Source organism: Macrobrachium nipponense, chromosome 5 (assembly GCF_015104395.2).
Source record: "Macrobrachium nipponense isolate FS-2020 chromosome 5, ASM1510439v2, whole genome shotgun sequence".
NCBI lineage: Eukaryota > Metazoa > Arthropoda > Malacostraca > Decapoda > Palaemonidae > Macrobrachium > Macrobrachium nipponense.
Genome location: NC_061107.1, coordinates 34,030,078 through 34,045,077, shown reverse-complemented (window position 1 = coordinate 34,045,077; position 15,000 = coordinate 34,030,078).

Genomic DNA, 15,000 nt, shown 5'->3' with positions numbered 1-15,000 from the left:
GCCGAATGTTTCATCTAAATTCAACCACGTTTCTAATGCAAAAGCCAGTTCACTCCTTAAAAGCACGGGGCCCCGTCTGTCTTTACTCTGCAATTTATGGTCGCGGTTCAATATCCGTCTAAAGAATACGTTTTCTTCTTGGGAGACACTTTTATTGCATCTAGCTGTTTCGAAAATATATAGTTATCAGTAAATGGAACCGGTAGGTTACACAAGTGATTGTTTTTGGAGCATACTGAAAGATCTATTTCAGTAGCACTGAACAATTAAAAAAGAAATACGTATCATTAATTTTACTTACTTATTTCACGGATTGAGTTGTCAAACAACATCTTCAATATTGTGAGGACTGGAATGGAATCAGACAAGGAGAAAGCTCGACCTAACTTTATTCAACAGAGACGGCTGTATATGAATGAGGCAGCAGTGCGGACGGAAAGTAGTGTCCGTCACGCATGCACATGAAAAAGGGCACGAGCCCCCGAATCTAAATGCTTGTTGGCGCTTTAATTACTTACATTACGTTTAAATGTTTTCTTCTTATTCTAAGCTGGACCATGACTATACGCAAATGAGTTACTTTTCTTTCGTCTCTTCAGTGAATCCTTAGATATTTTCCTCGTAACTTCAATAAGACCTTCTCCACTTCCTGGTAGCCTTCTCGGTTAAAATTCATGATGCTTCTTGTTTCATTAAATTGGTCTTGTATTTAGAGCATATCTTTGAATACATTTTGCAGAACATCTGCAGGAAGCTCGCGTCCAAAGTGCCTTGATTAAAACCATTATTCTTCCTGATTCATCATTCAACTGCCACTTAGTTAGCGAACTGTTCCTGCGGAGACGACGTATTCATGCATTTCTCGCTTTCTGCTTCACAATACACCTGGTGAGGTCCCTCCAGAGCGCTCCAAATTCTCTTATTCTTGTCATGTTTACGGCTGTAATGCTAACCTGAATAATACCGTCCTCGAAGAAAGCATTATCTTTTATTGGACTTCCGGCTCTCTCTCTCTCTCTCTCTCTCTCTCTCTCTCTCTCTCTCTCTCTCTCTCTCTGCTGAATGATATGTTTGTAGTAAGTAGATGGTCATGACAGGTATTTCAATATAGTGTCAAGTACAGAAATCATTTGACCTACAATAAAAAAGACAAAAACAAACGTAATGCTTTAATAATTACACATTTAAAACACCAATATGTTTACACTTGTACCTGCTCTTCATTTTTTTAGTAATTATCACATATTTGTCTCCTCATTTGCTTTTGTAATATATTTTCAAAGATTAAATGAACTTTGATAAGCTATTGCAAAATTTGCCTGTCGCTACAAAGAAACTCATCCGAGAAATTGAGAAATTACAATACATACTCAACGGTATCCAGACGTTCATTCAATTTAATTAAGTTTATTATCATTATTATTATTAGTAGTGGTAGTAGAAGTAGTAGTAGTAGTAGTAGTAGTAGTAGTAGTAGTAGTGTTCTTGATGAAGAGGTAAAAATAAAACAACTTCATATCTTTTGGATGTATAGAGAGAGAGAGAGAGAGATAGAGAGAGAGAGAGAGAGAGAGATAATGCCAAGAAAAGACCAATGGCACTGCAGATAACCCACGCATAAAGAAAAACGTGCACATTTTCTTTTTTAGAGCAGCGATACGCTTATTGTAAGGTTGTGAGCGTGAGGTGGTGGAAATCGGTACTTTGAAAGAAAAGAAACAGGGCCGAGAACCTGCTCGTATGTTATCGGCCGATTCTGCTGAAAACCTGTTTCAAGTTTTAAGCCTTTAAACTAGAAATTAATCATAAAAAAATCACTTGGTAGATTATCTTTTCAGGTAGAAGCTCATTGTTATGGGATAATAAGCGGAGAAATTATATGCGTCTTAAAAAAAAAAAAATCGACTGATGAATAGGTTACCAGTGGACGAAAGTATGTACACTGATTTGCTCAAGTAATTAATGGATATATGCATGGAGAAAGTATAAGTCTACTACTAATAATAATCAAATTATTAATGACGTGTTGTATCACAAATTGATATAAATTTTCTTAATCTTGTAATAGTCGAATAATTTTTTTTGCCTTTTAATTTCCTTTTCATTGCTACAGGCATAGCATTTCCTTTGGTTTTCAACTGTTTTGACAATAAGATTTCAAAGTATGAAATATACATTCAATATAACTATTTGTTATTTGCATTTCTTTTTTATTAAGAGAAGTAAGACACGTATGAGGAAAGATATGAGAGACACAAAATTCTTGAAATAAGCTTGAAATAAAGTCTGGGAAGATCAGAATAACATGGAATATATTTCCATCGTACATTAAGTTTATGAAATAAAAATTAGCAATTGTTCCTCAAGTTTAAACTCGGCAACAACAACAAAAACAAGCATGTAAACAACATGCAGAATTTTCTTCGGCGCAATCGCAACCGAAAATAGATCTTATCTTTCGGTGATCTTGGTTATGCTGTATGAACCGCGTCTCATGAAACTTCAACAACGAATGCCTGTGGTGGCCTGGCGTATAAACGTTGCCAGACGTACGATTATGGCTAACCTTAACCTTAAATAAAATAACTAATTAAACTAGAGGGCTGCTGTTGCGAACCGAGAGAGGTCCGCTTCAGGTTCGATATTTTGATAAACAAAAAGAATTCAAGACCACAGTTGAAACTGGGGATGCAAATATAGAAAGAAACACTAACACAACAAAGGTTTGTTTACAAGCTTACTAACAAAGATAAATGCAGAATGGTGTCTCCTATTTACTTAAAAAGGTAAATCTTACACTGCATGAACTGGGGCAACAGTGAGGTAATGAAAGTACTTGCCGACCAGTTTTGCAACTCGAAGCGATGGCTTCACAAATGGAGAACTCTAATGGTAGACGCCTTCTTGACTCCGTATTGCAGAAAATAATGTCTACTCTTGATACTTGAAGGGCAGGAACTCCCCAAAACCTCTAGCGGAATGTTTCTTCTCTGAAGTCTTACTCAACGTCGAAAATAACTCGGTCGTCCACTCCTGAAGACGGCTTGACCAGAATTCGACCAATTCTCGAGCGCCTTTTTCTCTCTGCTTCTTTGTCGGTTCCTTTTTCTCTTATCTCTCTCGGATGATCTCTGGTCTCTGCTGCTGAGCTCTCACTGATCTGATCTGTGACTCTATTAAGATGATCTCTTACTCTGTGACTAACTGATGATCTGCCTTTTCCTACTTCGTCCGTCGCATTTATACGGCATCCTTGGGGCGGGCCTGCGGCAAACGTCACAGACTCCTGAGATTACCGAACGATTTAGAAGTTTCTCGATAAAGTATTGTATCAGAAGTCACGACAATTCGGCGCCTGTTGCGTTCCACAACACTCCTGCTGATTCTAGAACCATCATGAGAACAGGCACCTCCAACACACGCGCGAAAACCTCCGTGCGGCAGAACTTCTCGAAGATGAGTTTTTCATTCCTTCTTTGCTATGAAGCGATTACCATTACAGCTGCAAATTTGGAGTTTTTTATTTTTGAAGGGTGGTTAATTGGACATGCTATTTTCAACCCTTTAGAGCCTCAGTAGGTTTCAAGATTTTGAGGGCAGACAGAAAAATTGTGGACAAAAAATTGCGGACGACAAACAGACAAAGCTAGCATATTTTTTTCCTGAAAACTAAAAAACCACTCATAACATAGCAACCTATCATTCCCACTAACGGAAAATCAAAGAAGAAACGAGTCATTATTAAAACAAACTTTTTCCTAGCTAGTTTTGTTTTATTTACATATGCTGGAAATGTCAACTTGCAGTTATGTTGGGAAAATCCTGTAGGAATGAATTATTGAACTACTAGAAATTTTTCAATAAGTCCTTCAAGCAGTAGTGTACGGAATTTGTAAAGGACAATTCCTGGAATTTATCTGAATTGTGATATGTAAATTTGCATACAAGGAAAATATATGGACAAATTTGCAGTAGTGAATACAAAAAGAATTTAAATATTGATGTAGCTCTGCCATGTTCCTAAATGACATGTAGTGCTGCTACACCAGCCTTTTGTGAAGGTAAATAGCAATCCTCTTGGAAAGTTGAGTCATGGTCATATTAACGTACGGATGGCAGCATCCATTCTCAGGGCATGGTATTTGGTAATCCGGCTCCTCTCTTCTTCATCGGATCTCACTAGTGATGGGGACCGATTTTTATGAGGCAAAAGGGTAGTCTTCTTGTCTTTGTAGTTGATCATAAGATTGACTTTTTCTTTGCATTGGTGGGTTTTACACTGGCGCTCATGATGTTTTCATGACTGTCTCATCATTCTCATACTCGGTGTTCATGTAGCCCCTGTAGAACAGTCTAATGGTCCTCTTACTCTTTCAGGGGCGTGGTTCTCACATTGGTATCCAAGAAGACCAATGTGAGGGGAACAATGAATCCAGGTGTTCATGACCGAGTATTTAAATTTTTCTGGGCATCCACTTTTGTCAGTGGGGTAGAGCCCAATGTCGATTGGCTCACAGTGGACCTATGAGTGAAAGTCTGAGGAGTGCTGACGACATGGGCTTCCAAAAAGAGAACGGTGCCATTCACACTTCTCTAACAAGTAAAGTGGAGAACCAATTCCTCTTCAAAAGTATGCCTAAGTGTCTCCAGTGCATCTTTGTCATTGATATTGATGAAGCTACCAGTTACTTACCAAACATGTAGTTCGCCAATAATCCTCTATGCCCCATAATAAGCCAATGCCTGATTCTGACCTGCTAGCAGCCCAAGAATTTAAACAAAATCCCATTTCTGTTCATACCCAATGAAACTCAACATTTCTTTGTATGTGGAGAGCCATTTTCATCAACTGGGCTAATAGCTGAAACAACAGGGGATGATACTGACAGGTTCTTACAGAGACGATTGTACCCCACTATTGCATGTTCCAGAGGAATCCTATAGCACCTTCCTAAGATCTGCAATAAGGAAGCTCCATTCATCAATCAATGAAGGGAAATGTGGACGCAGATTGGATGAAAATCCACGGGTTCTCTCTTTTTGAGCAGTTTGCCAGTTTTTATATGGGGTTTCTCGAGTAACATGTGTTTTTAGTAAGATCCCCAGACGAGTTTCTCAACATTGCTAGCAAAAATTAACTGGAGACCTTGGGCACACTTTTGAGGAAGAATTAGATCTCTGTTTCATGCGTGAGAGAGCTGGGGTAACACCATTCTCTCTTTGCATGTTCTGTGTTTGCCAAAAATCCTCAATGCCTTTCACATGCAGGTCCATTCTAAACTAAATGATATGCTCTGACTCAATGGTGGTAGTGAGCAACCAGAAAAATATCCAGATTCTTGGTCATGGATACTTTTTGCACCTACATTCGTCATGCCCTCTCATACTGTTTTTCTAGAATTGCCACTCCTGATGAGTTCAAGCATGTTGCCCAAAACCTGTTGGATAATGGATATTCTTACTATCGGGTGGCTAAAGTGATGAGAAAACGCTGTCCATATTTGGCATCATCACGAGAACCAAACCCCTACAAAAATGAGAGGACCCACAGACTGTTCTACAGGTGCTTCATGAATGCCAAGTACAGAAAGACTCGGCAGTGTGATGGTAATCGCTCTATAGCGAAGTAAAAAATATTAAAAGAAAAGGAAAATGCATTTTCTTCAAGTAGGTCTATAGCAAAGAGGCATTCGTGCACGTGTTGGAGGCATCTGTTCTCATGATTGTTCTAGAATCATCAGGTGAGAATGGAACTCAACAGGCGTCGACGTGTCGGTAGGAACGGCGCGATTTCTGATGCAATATTTCTTCGAGATCAGAGAGATCTTTGAGAGCAGAGATCAGAGATCAGATTGTCAGTGAGAGACCAGCAGAGATCATCAGATCATCAGAGAGAGATAAGAGAAGAAGGAACAGACGAAGGATAAGAGAAGAAGTTTGGAGCAACGAGAGTTTGATCGTAATCTGGTCAAGTTGTCGTTTGGGCGTGGACGACCGAGGTGTATTTTCGACGTTGAACAGCCTTCAGAGAAGAGACGTCCCTACAAGAGTTTTGAGGAGTTCCTGGCCTTCGAGTATCAAATAGACTTTGTTTTTGCAGTACGGTGTCAAGAATGACGTCCCGAAGTTAGTTCTCCTTTGTGAAGCCGTCGCTTCGAGGATTGATTTCGACAGCTGCTAAAGCTCGCTAGCAAGTATTTTCATTACCCCACTGTTTCCCAAGTTCATGCAGTGTAAGATTTTACTTTTATTATGTAAATAGGAGAAACCATTCTGCATTTTATCTTTGTTAGTAAGCTTGTAATTAAACCTTGTTTTCTGTTAGTGTTTCTTTCTATATTCGTATGCCGAGTTTCAATTGTTGGTGTTGAATTCTTTTGTTTATTATATATCAAACCTGTGGTGGACTTCTCGGGGTTCGTGACAGGCAGCCCAAAAGAATAACATTGGCATACATGTAAAATCCACAGATATAAGGAAAAAAGTAGCCATATGATCTACTACAAGTATCAAATGGTTAGTTCCCCCCCCCTCAGCTTGTGTAGAAGATATGATTTCAAAATCACATATTGGATGTTGGTTTTGCAGTGCAACCCATGATTACATATGTTGGAGGCTTCGAGTCTGGGCAATCTGCAGCCAGTTCTTAGCTGACTCCTGATGACATCGGATTAAGGCCTGTAGCAACTGCTTTGTGCATTCAACTTAAGTTCCCCGTTCACATTTGGGACATGAATATTTATACCCGATGTTGGATGCACAAAAACGGAGCTGATCTACTCCTTATATCTGAAAAAGAACCTATTGTTGGAGAGTTTTTTTGATTAGTTTTAAATTAAGTGATGGTAATTCTTAACTTGTATTGAAATTTATAATTTCATTATTTTAAATTAAAGGCAACTTTGCATAAAAATGCAATTTCAGGACTTTATATACCAATAGAGAAATATGTGATTTTATATACTGAAGAAATTATTAAGGGATCTATAATATCAGTTAACTGGAAAATTATGGTTTTTGAAAACTCTGTAAAAGTAAATTAATTTCTTCATGGAAACCACTCAAGAGGATATCAAGGAAAACTCCCTTGTGGAGGACATTGGATGTGGAATTTAATTCAAAATTAGAATAATATTATATGTTGCAACTTTTAAAATGCACCTATCTCCTCTTTGATTGTATAAAATGTTATATACAGAGTTTTGCAAAATTTTTCAGATTCCTTAGCTAGCTTAGAGTTATAGGATGTCTAAAATGTGTGTTCATTCGCATAACATAATGTAAAAAGAATATATTAACGTAGAAAAGAAAGAAAGAGTTATTAACTTTGTCCATTCGAAGCTAGAGTTGTTTCCCTATTATATCATCACCTCGAGGTTAGAGATCTCGAGGTCTCCGTTATGTTTTTGAATACATGTCAATCTTAATCAAACTTACTCGCTCGACTTCTGTCTCGATCAAATATGTGCTTTGTTGAGCATACTTGACATGACTGGTTTCATACGCCTACGTCTTTGTCAATAACCACGTGTAGATTTCATGATTTTTCATTAAAGTTACGTCATATTAGAAGCTTCTAGAAGATTGCATTATCTTTCGCATGCCCAAAACGTTTTGTAGATCCCGCTTGTCCTTAGATTTCCGTAAGGGGAAGAGAGTTTCAGTTTCGAGCTTAAATCCCCTCATATCCGGTTTGGTTGGAACCTCCCCCCTTTTCTCTTCTCTCTCTTCTTCTCTCCGTTTCTTTCCTCATCTCTCTCCTTCTCTTGGCACGGCACTTTTTATGATTTCAAAGTAACGTAAAGATTTAATACTCACTGAATGGTCTTACATATCAAATTTTAGAGTTGATATTTCTTAAAGATATTTAGTATTACTTAATGCGTTTTGTGGAATCTGAAACAAACATTGTACAAGTGTGTAACGGCACCTATTTTTTTGTGAAATATTGTGAATTGGTGAAATGTGAAACAAGCTGCAGCAAAAAGTAAATAGGTACCAAGGTTAGTGTTTTTGTATTTTTTATTTGTTGTAAGTAATAGTTACAGTGGTTTGGTAAAAATTTAAACCATATTTGCAGTGGTTTGAAGAACAATTACAATTTTTACACTTTGCAAATTTTTGTGTTTTGTGTTTGTTTAATTTTAAGTGATTTTTTTTTTGCATTTATCCATTTTCTTATTGAAGTGTGTGTTTTTATTTTATATTCTGTGTGATTAATACTTTCTACTATTTTGGTATTTTCCACATTTTATTATGTTTTCATTTGCATTCACAATTCGATTAATTAAACAATTTACCAGTATTGTAGAAAAATCAGACTAAGTTCATTAAAACCGGTGTGAGGTAATCTTAAGTGTAATTAAATTAATTAAAGGGCATCACTCCCATCAACAAATTCAAGTCTAAGTATTTCCCTGATTTCAGAAGTCTAAGTACTTCTCTGGTTCTAACTCACTTCAAGTTAATTGAAGGAAAACAGCTTAATTACCACTCTATATTTCTCACGTAAGCAAATCATACTAATGCTGGTGAAAGAAAACACTTATAAAAATTTAAAATACAAACATTTATTATTAAACTCAAAATTCATATCAGGGAAAATTACTGTTATTTGAAACCATGCAAAGTTTAATTAATTATTGAATTAATTAAGTAAAATGAAGTTAAAATTAATATATCAAAAAATTCAAGAAAATTAATTCAATCAAAATTCAAATGTTTTAGGCAATAACTAAAATTAGGAAATTAATTCACAACAAAACTTGAAAAGAATTCTAAGTAAAGGGATCACTGTTGCCTTTAGAGTATTTTCAGTCGTTTAGTACCTGTGATGAAGGTTCAGGTGTTTGGCTGTTGTGAAACTAACAAATAATGAATGGTAAGTGTACTTGGCACTTCGTCACAATAACAACAACTATTAAAGTTAATCCCCTAGCCCTGTAAAGATACTTTTCCTGAAATACTGGTATGAAACCCAACATCATCTCTGAAAACTTATACTTCTAAAAAGGGTAGGTTTTAAGCTTCTCTTTCTCTACTGTTAAACATTATATTTGTATGTTGGGTATTGAAGAAATTTTACACTGTATAACAGTCTAATTGTCTTTTGCATTCTCTCATAAGGTGTAGTTCGCATGGTCCCACCTGTCAATGGCGTTCCTCATCACCTTTTCAACATGATGGTAAGAATATTTATTATCCACAAGGGGTTTGGGTGATGGGTGAGGTCATTAGAATTGGTAATCCAAGACAAAATGTGGAAGATGTCATGGTGAATGTAGGAGTTCATGACTGAGGATTTAAATTCATCTGGGCATTCAGTCCACTACCACTGAGCGGCGGGGGGCCTGCGTCGTTTGGCTTACAGTGGACCTGTTTGTGAAACCCTTGAGGGGTTACAGTGACATGAACTTCTAAGAAAAGGGAATGGTGCTATAACACTTCTCCCACATGTGAAGTGGAGAACTGGTTCCTCCTCAACAATGCAGCTAAGTTTCTAAAGTCTGTCGGTTGACATTAATGGTATCATTGATGTAATGTACATACACAGATGACCAATAATTCATTCTGTCCATAATAAGCCAATGCCTGTCTCCAACCCATCAGCAGACCTAGATTTTGAACAAAATTTGACACCATACGTACCTAGTGAACTCGTCATTGCCTTGCCTGTAGAGTTTATTGAAAGGCTTTGCTCCGCATAATGATAGGGGATCATTACATTGTTGAATGTGTACAGCCTTTTCACCAAAGAACCCATAGACGAAACAATTTGGATGATCCTTAACAGGTCTACTTTGAGCATTTACCTTTTATTTGATCTATCCATGTGTAGTCAGGTGGTTTTCTTGGTGTGCTTTTCACCAACTTTTAAATAGGGTTTGTTGATCAGATGTCTTCAGTAGAATCCCTAGGCAAGATGTATACATTCGGTATGTCAATAACGCCTTCATTAACATCATCCACAAAGATAACAGAAACACTCATGTGCATCTTTGATTTCCTCGGTTCTCTACTTCACATGGGGGAGAGGTGTGGATGGCAAGATTCTCTTTATAGAAGTCCATTTCACCAGCCCTCATCAAGGCTTTAATTAATACACAAATCCACCTAATCCAACTGAAGTCGTCCCCTGCCTCAGTGATAGTCTGTTGGATTGGCCCCCCCCCAAATATCAAAATCTTGTCCATGAATGGTCTCTATTCATCATCCCTTTCTCATAATATTCCTCATAGAATACCACTCTGAAGAGCACAAACATGTCACCCAAAAACCCTGGTTGATAGCAGATATTCTTACCGTTTGGTCGCCAAAGTGATGAGAATGCCATTCACGGATGGTATCATCAGGAGAACCATGCCCCTTGTAAGAATAGAGTACCATTAGACTGTCTTAAAGGGCTTACATGAACACCCAGTATAAGAAATAAAAGTAACATGTATAAACAAAATCTACTGATGCAGAAAAAAATCAACCTTACAATCTACTAGAAGGACTGAAATAGTACCCAGTATCTCAAGAGGATAGCCCCATTGCTATCTATGATCCCTTGAAGAGGAGATGAGTGATTTACCAAATATTGTGTCCTGTGAATAGATGCTACCATTCGTTTATTGGTAAGACTATGACTCAACATCCCAAGAGAATCGCCATTATGTACACAAAGGAATGGTATACCTGCATATTTGAGAAAATTAAGCAGTTCTACCCAACACCAGCAGATCATAAGAAACCCAAACCCAAAAAGCCTGGACAGGGATAATGACCTTCGTCACCTCCAATCTAAGGAGGCACCTCGCTATCCTCTGATGGAAACCATCACAAGAAACGTAACCCCAGGAAGACCCTGCTCCTTAACAACAAATCAGGAGAAAAGCAAGATCACCCTTAGGATAACAATTCAGCAACCTGATACCTCAAGCAGCATACCCTATGACTAGAATTCTTAGGACCTGGCACAAGCATCAGCAACTACATTGATTAAACAGACTCTCCTGGATGGAGTAATTCTACTCCCAGCCAACAGAAGTACCCCAGCAGCTAAGACAATTAATAAAAAAATCACCGAAAATTTCTATAAACCTGCTTGTTGCTACAAAGCAACTCATTCGAGAGACTGAGAAAATACAATATTAACTTACTGCACCCAGAAGCCAATCCTGTTCAATGAAGGTTGCTTAAATGAGGGTCTCTTTCCGCCGAGAAACAATAATAATTTAATAACTAATAATAATAATAATAATAATAATAATAATAATAATAATAATAATAATAATAATAATAAGAACCCCGTAGACCGATATCAAGCGTGAAGCCAATAGGATCATAGAAACTATCAACGCGCCAGCCAAACAAAACGCCTTACACCTACCTAGCATATCTGGAGATTACAACCTCGGGTGCATCTACAGTAATGTAGAAACTCACAAGCAAGGAAGCCCTTTAAGACCTATCATTAGCCAAATACCAGCACCCACATACTACCTTGCAAAACAACATAATTCTATTCTCACTCCCTACATCACCCAGCACACACAATTTTGAAGTCGTATGCCAAGTTCCTGCAAGCCTTAATTAAGATCCATGCTCCTGGAGGCAGTATTGCATCGATGGATGTAGAGTAGCTGTTTACCAACGTTCCTGTAGATGAAACCATTGGAAATCACCGAACCAATGATATCCCCCGGAAGGCACACCCTTCACTCTCTGCTGGGGAAAATATGCACTCCAAGAAGACTCCCTTCATTAACCTCTATGGCAATGTGTACTTACAATCGATGGGTTCCTGTTTGTGAACTTTTATATAGGCATTGTGAAGGAGCATGTCTTCAGGAGCATTAGGAAGCCATCTATATATGTAAGATGTGTAGATGACGCCTTCATCCAAGCAGGAACAATGGAGGAGATTGAGGAAATACATACCCACAGCTGTCTACGTTTTACCATTGAATATAGCTGTGATGGCCTTCTTCCTTTCCTGGACATCCTGGTTGAACAGAAGGAGGGTGCGTTCGCCCCAAGGGTCTACACAAAGCCTATGAACCTGGGAATGTGTCTGAACGGCGAGAGTGAATGCCCTGAACGTTATAAGGACACCACCATCAGTGCCGTGCGTCAGGAGAGCTCTTTCCCATTGTTCAACATGGACAGACACCCATAAGGAGATGGGAAAAATACAGACCAGTTCCTAATAAACAAGGACACACCAACCGCAGCATCCAGAACATCTTTAAGAAAAGTATGGAGAAATAGTACGGTCAGGAACCCAGCCCCAGACCCCCAGCAGAAAATTAATTTGGTCTACAAGGGAACCTTCCATCTGTGATAAAAAAGAAGACGAAGAATCCTACAGGAATAATCAAGAATCACGTTTCCCTCACTGACAACAACAAACAGACAAACTTGATCATATTTATAGAAGTAAGAAGACATGCAGTCTTATTATAATTGAATAACCCCACACTGTCGCAGGATCCTTTGAAGAGGACGAACGTTATCTACAGATATATGTGCCAATCCGAGGATGCCTCGGAAAACTTACATCGGGGTGTGACGTCAATGCGCCTCTCCAAGAGGATCTCGTCCATGCACAGGAAGGAACGATATTTAAACATGCAAGGACTGCACATAATAAAAGAATCTGCCGCTGCCACATCATCCTTAACTTCGAGGTTATCGACCAAGCACCTAATCTATGTCGTTTGTGAATCTTAGAAGTGCTGCACATCAGGAGGGAGAAGCCCAGTATGAACGTCACACAGGAGATCTTCCTCCTCCCCACTGCTGTCAGGAGGGCAGCAGTCAACGCCTCACAACGACCACTGCACCAGAACGCTCCTGAGGACGATAGAAGCGTTAGCTCTCATCCTGAGGACATCCCTAGTAAACCTGAGGTGGTCAAAGCTCAGGCTCTCGCCCTGAGGACGACTTAGTAAGCACGCCCTACATGGGGACCTCCCCACCATCACCAATAAGGATGAGGCTCCACCCATGAAGAGGGCAGCCAATTGGAGCAGCCGGCCCCTGGATGACATCACTCGTGACGCACAAGGTATTGACCAATGAAAAGTGAGGTACCTATCTCCTCAAACCCACTCGAATGCAATAAATAGCGTGAATCCATCGGAACCAGACCATTGCACTTCAGTGATTCTCGTCCCGATGATGGCCAAACGAGGTGGCCGAAACATGTAGATGCCTATAGAAAACACCACCAGAAAAAAAGAAGAAAAACATAAGGAATAATAATAAATTGAATGAAATTCCCCAACTCAGCTCCATCCGATTGTTTATTTATATATCTGCTTATTCATATTTTTATTTTTGTTTATATTACGTATTTTTGGGAGGTAAAACCAGTGTTGATAAATTCATGAATTCCCCTGTTAAAAATTTTGCATTGATGTCCCAACTGGTTTGCGTTTAGGAATGGGAGAGCGAAGACCTTCTGAGCATAAGTGTTCACGATGCTTTATTGTGAATTTTTGGGCACTAGCTGTACCCATGCAAGTAAAGCTTGGCATCTGTGAACTTTGCACATTAGTTATGTCTAATGTAGACGAGAATGGTGAAATTTTCAAGTCGACGCTTTAAATTTTGTGGGTCCTTCTTAGAGTTTACCTGGGCAAGGTAATGCTGATATATTGATCAGTTATCAGGATGTTAGAAGATGGATAGGAAAACTCCGTGAGATGTTATGCTTAGTAGACGGGAACTTCTTTATTGGGGCATTTCAGGTAACCTTACCAAAACCATGCCATCAAAAGCCATTAGAGGGACATTTATAGTGTCTGCCTCACAAGAGAAACTTTTCATCAGAAATCCATGAATATGCGACTAATTCTAGACACCTATCTTTATGCAAATCTCTTTACAAGTGCCCTCAGCAGGTCTATATTATGAACGGTTATGCCACCGCAACTAACAATATCTATGCTGCGGATGTTTAATACACCTGAGCCTGCTGTGTAATAGGAAACCAGATTTATCCTTGCATCACATTGGTTAAAACCAATAGCAATCAATGCTGACTGTTAATTGATTAACTGCATTACTGTTTCCCTGTAGTTTTACATTTCCCCTCAGGCTACCGCAAATTTTTATATCATTTAGGCTTTTGATGAATGGTATAATCCTGTATTACTTTGAAACGTCCAGAGTTAAAAAAAATAATTGAGCGACTGAACATTTTTTGTCTCAGTTTTCTATTGAGGAAAGGATGTTTTAGTTGAACTTGAAAATTCCCAATAGCGAATAATTGATAAAAAAATGGCAATGTTTTGCTGGTTAGTATCTTTATATATATGTGTGTGTATGTGTGTGTAGATTACTCAAAACTAAATTTACTTTATTGTTTTGTTAAAATTTATATGCTCTCACGACTGATCAATACAAATCTAAAAGCACAACCACTGCGAAATATAATAGTAACGTTATGATAAACCAAATATCCGTTCTATATTTTCTGTTATTTTCTTATTTTTAGTTCAAATCTTCGGAAATAAACGAAGCATGGGAGCCTTTCTCAAGAAGTATTCATGTTACATAATCATAGAAAATAATTTTCTCTTTGCAAAGAATCATCAATACTGGAATATGAATGCCTTACGCTTTAAGATCATCATGCTTTATGTAACATTATTTTAACAACTGTTTCAGGAACTATTAAAATTTAAAATAATTTCCTCCTCTCGACTCCATTTCCTCCTCCCTCCACACAACCCACCCCTTCCCTCTCTTCAAACTCGGCACTCAAGCTTGAGTAAGTTTGGCTTCACGAACTCACAACTTTCCTTTGCTATTTGTTATCTGTTCCAACACTCTTACTCCTGGATGATTGGTCGATTGAATCCCCATCAAATGGTGGGGAAAGAAAGGCGCACTTTTACTCTAAGTTTATTGGGAGAACGTGCTTTATTTTGATGGTAAACAATTAATTTTGTAATGGAAATTCTCAATATCCATGAGTAAATGCCTGTTTTTCAGTTCACTTAAATA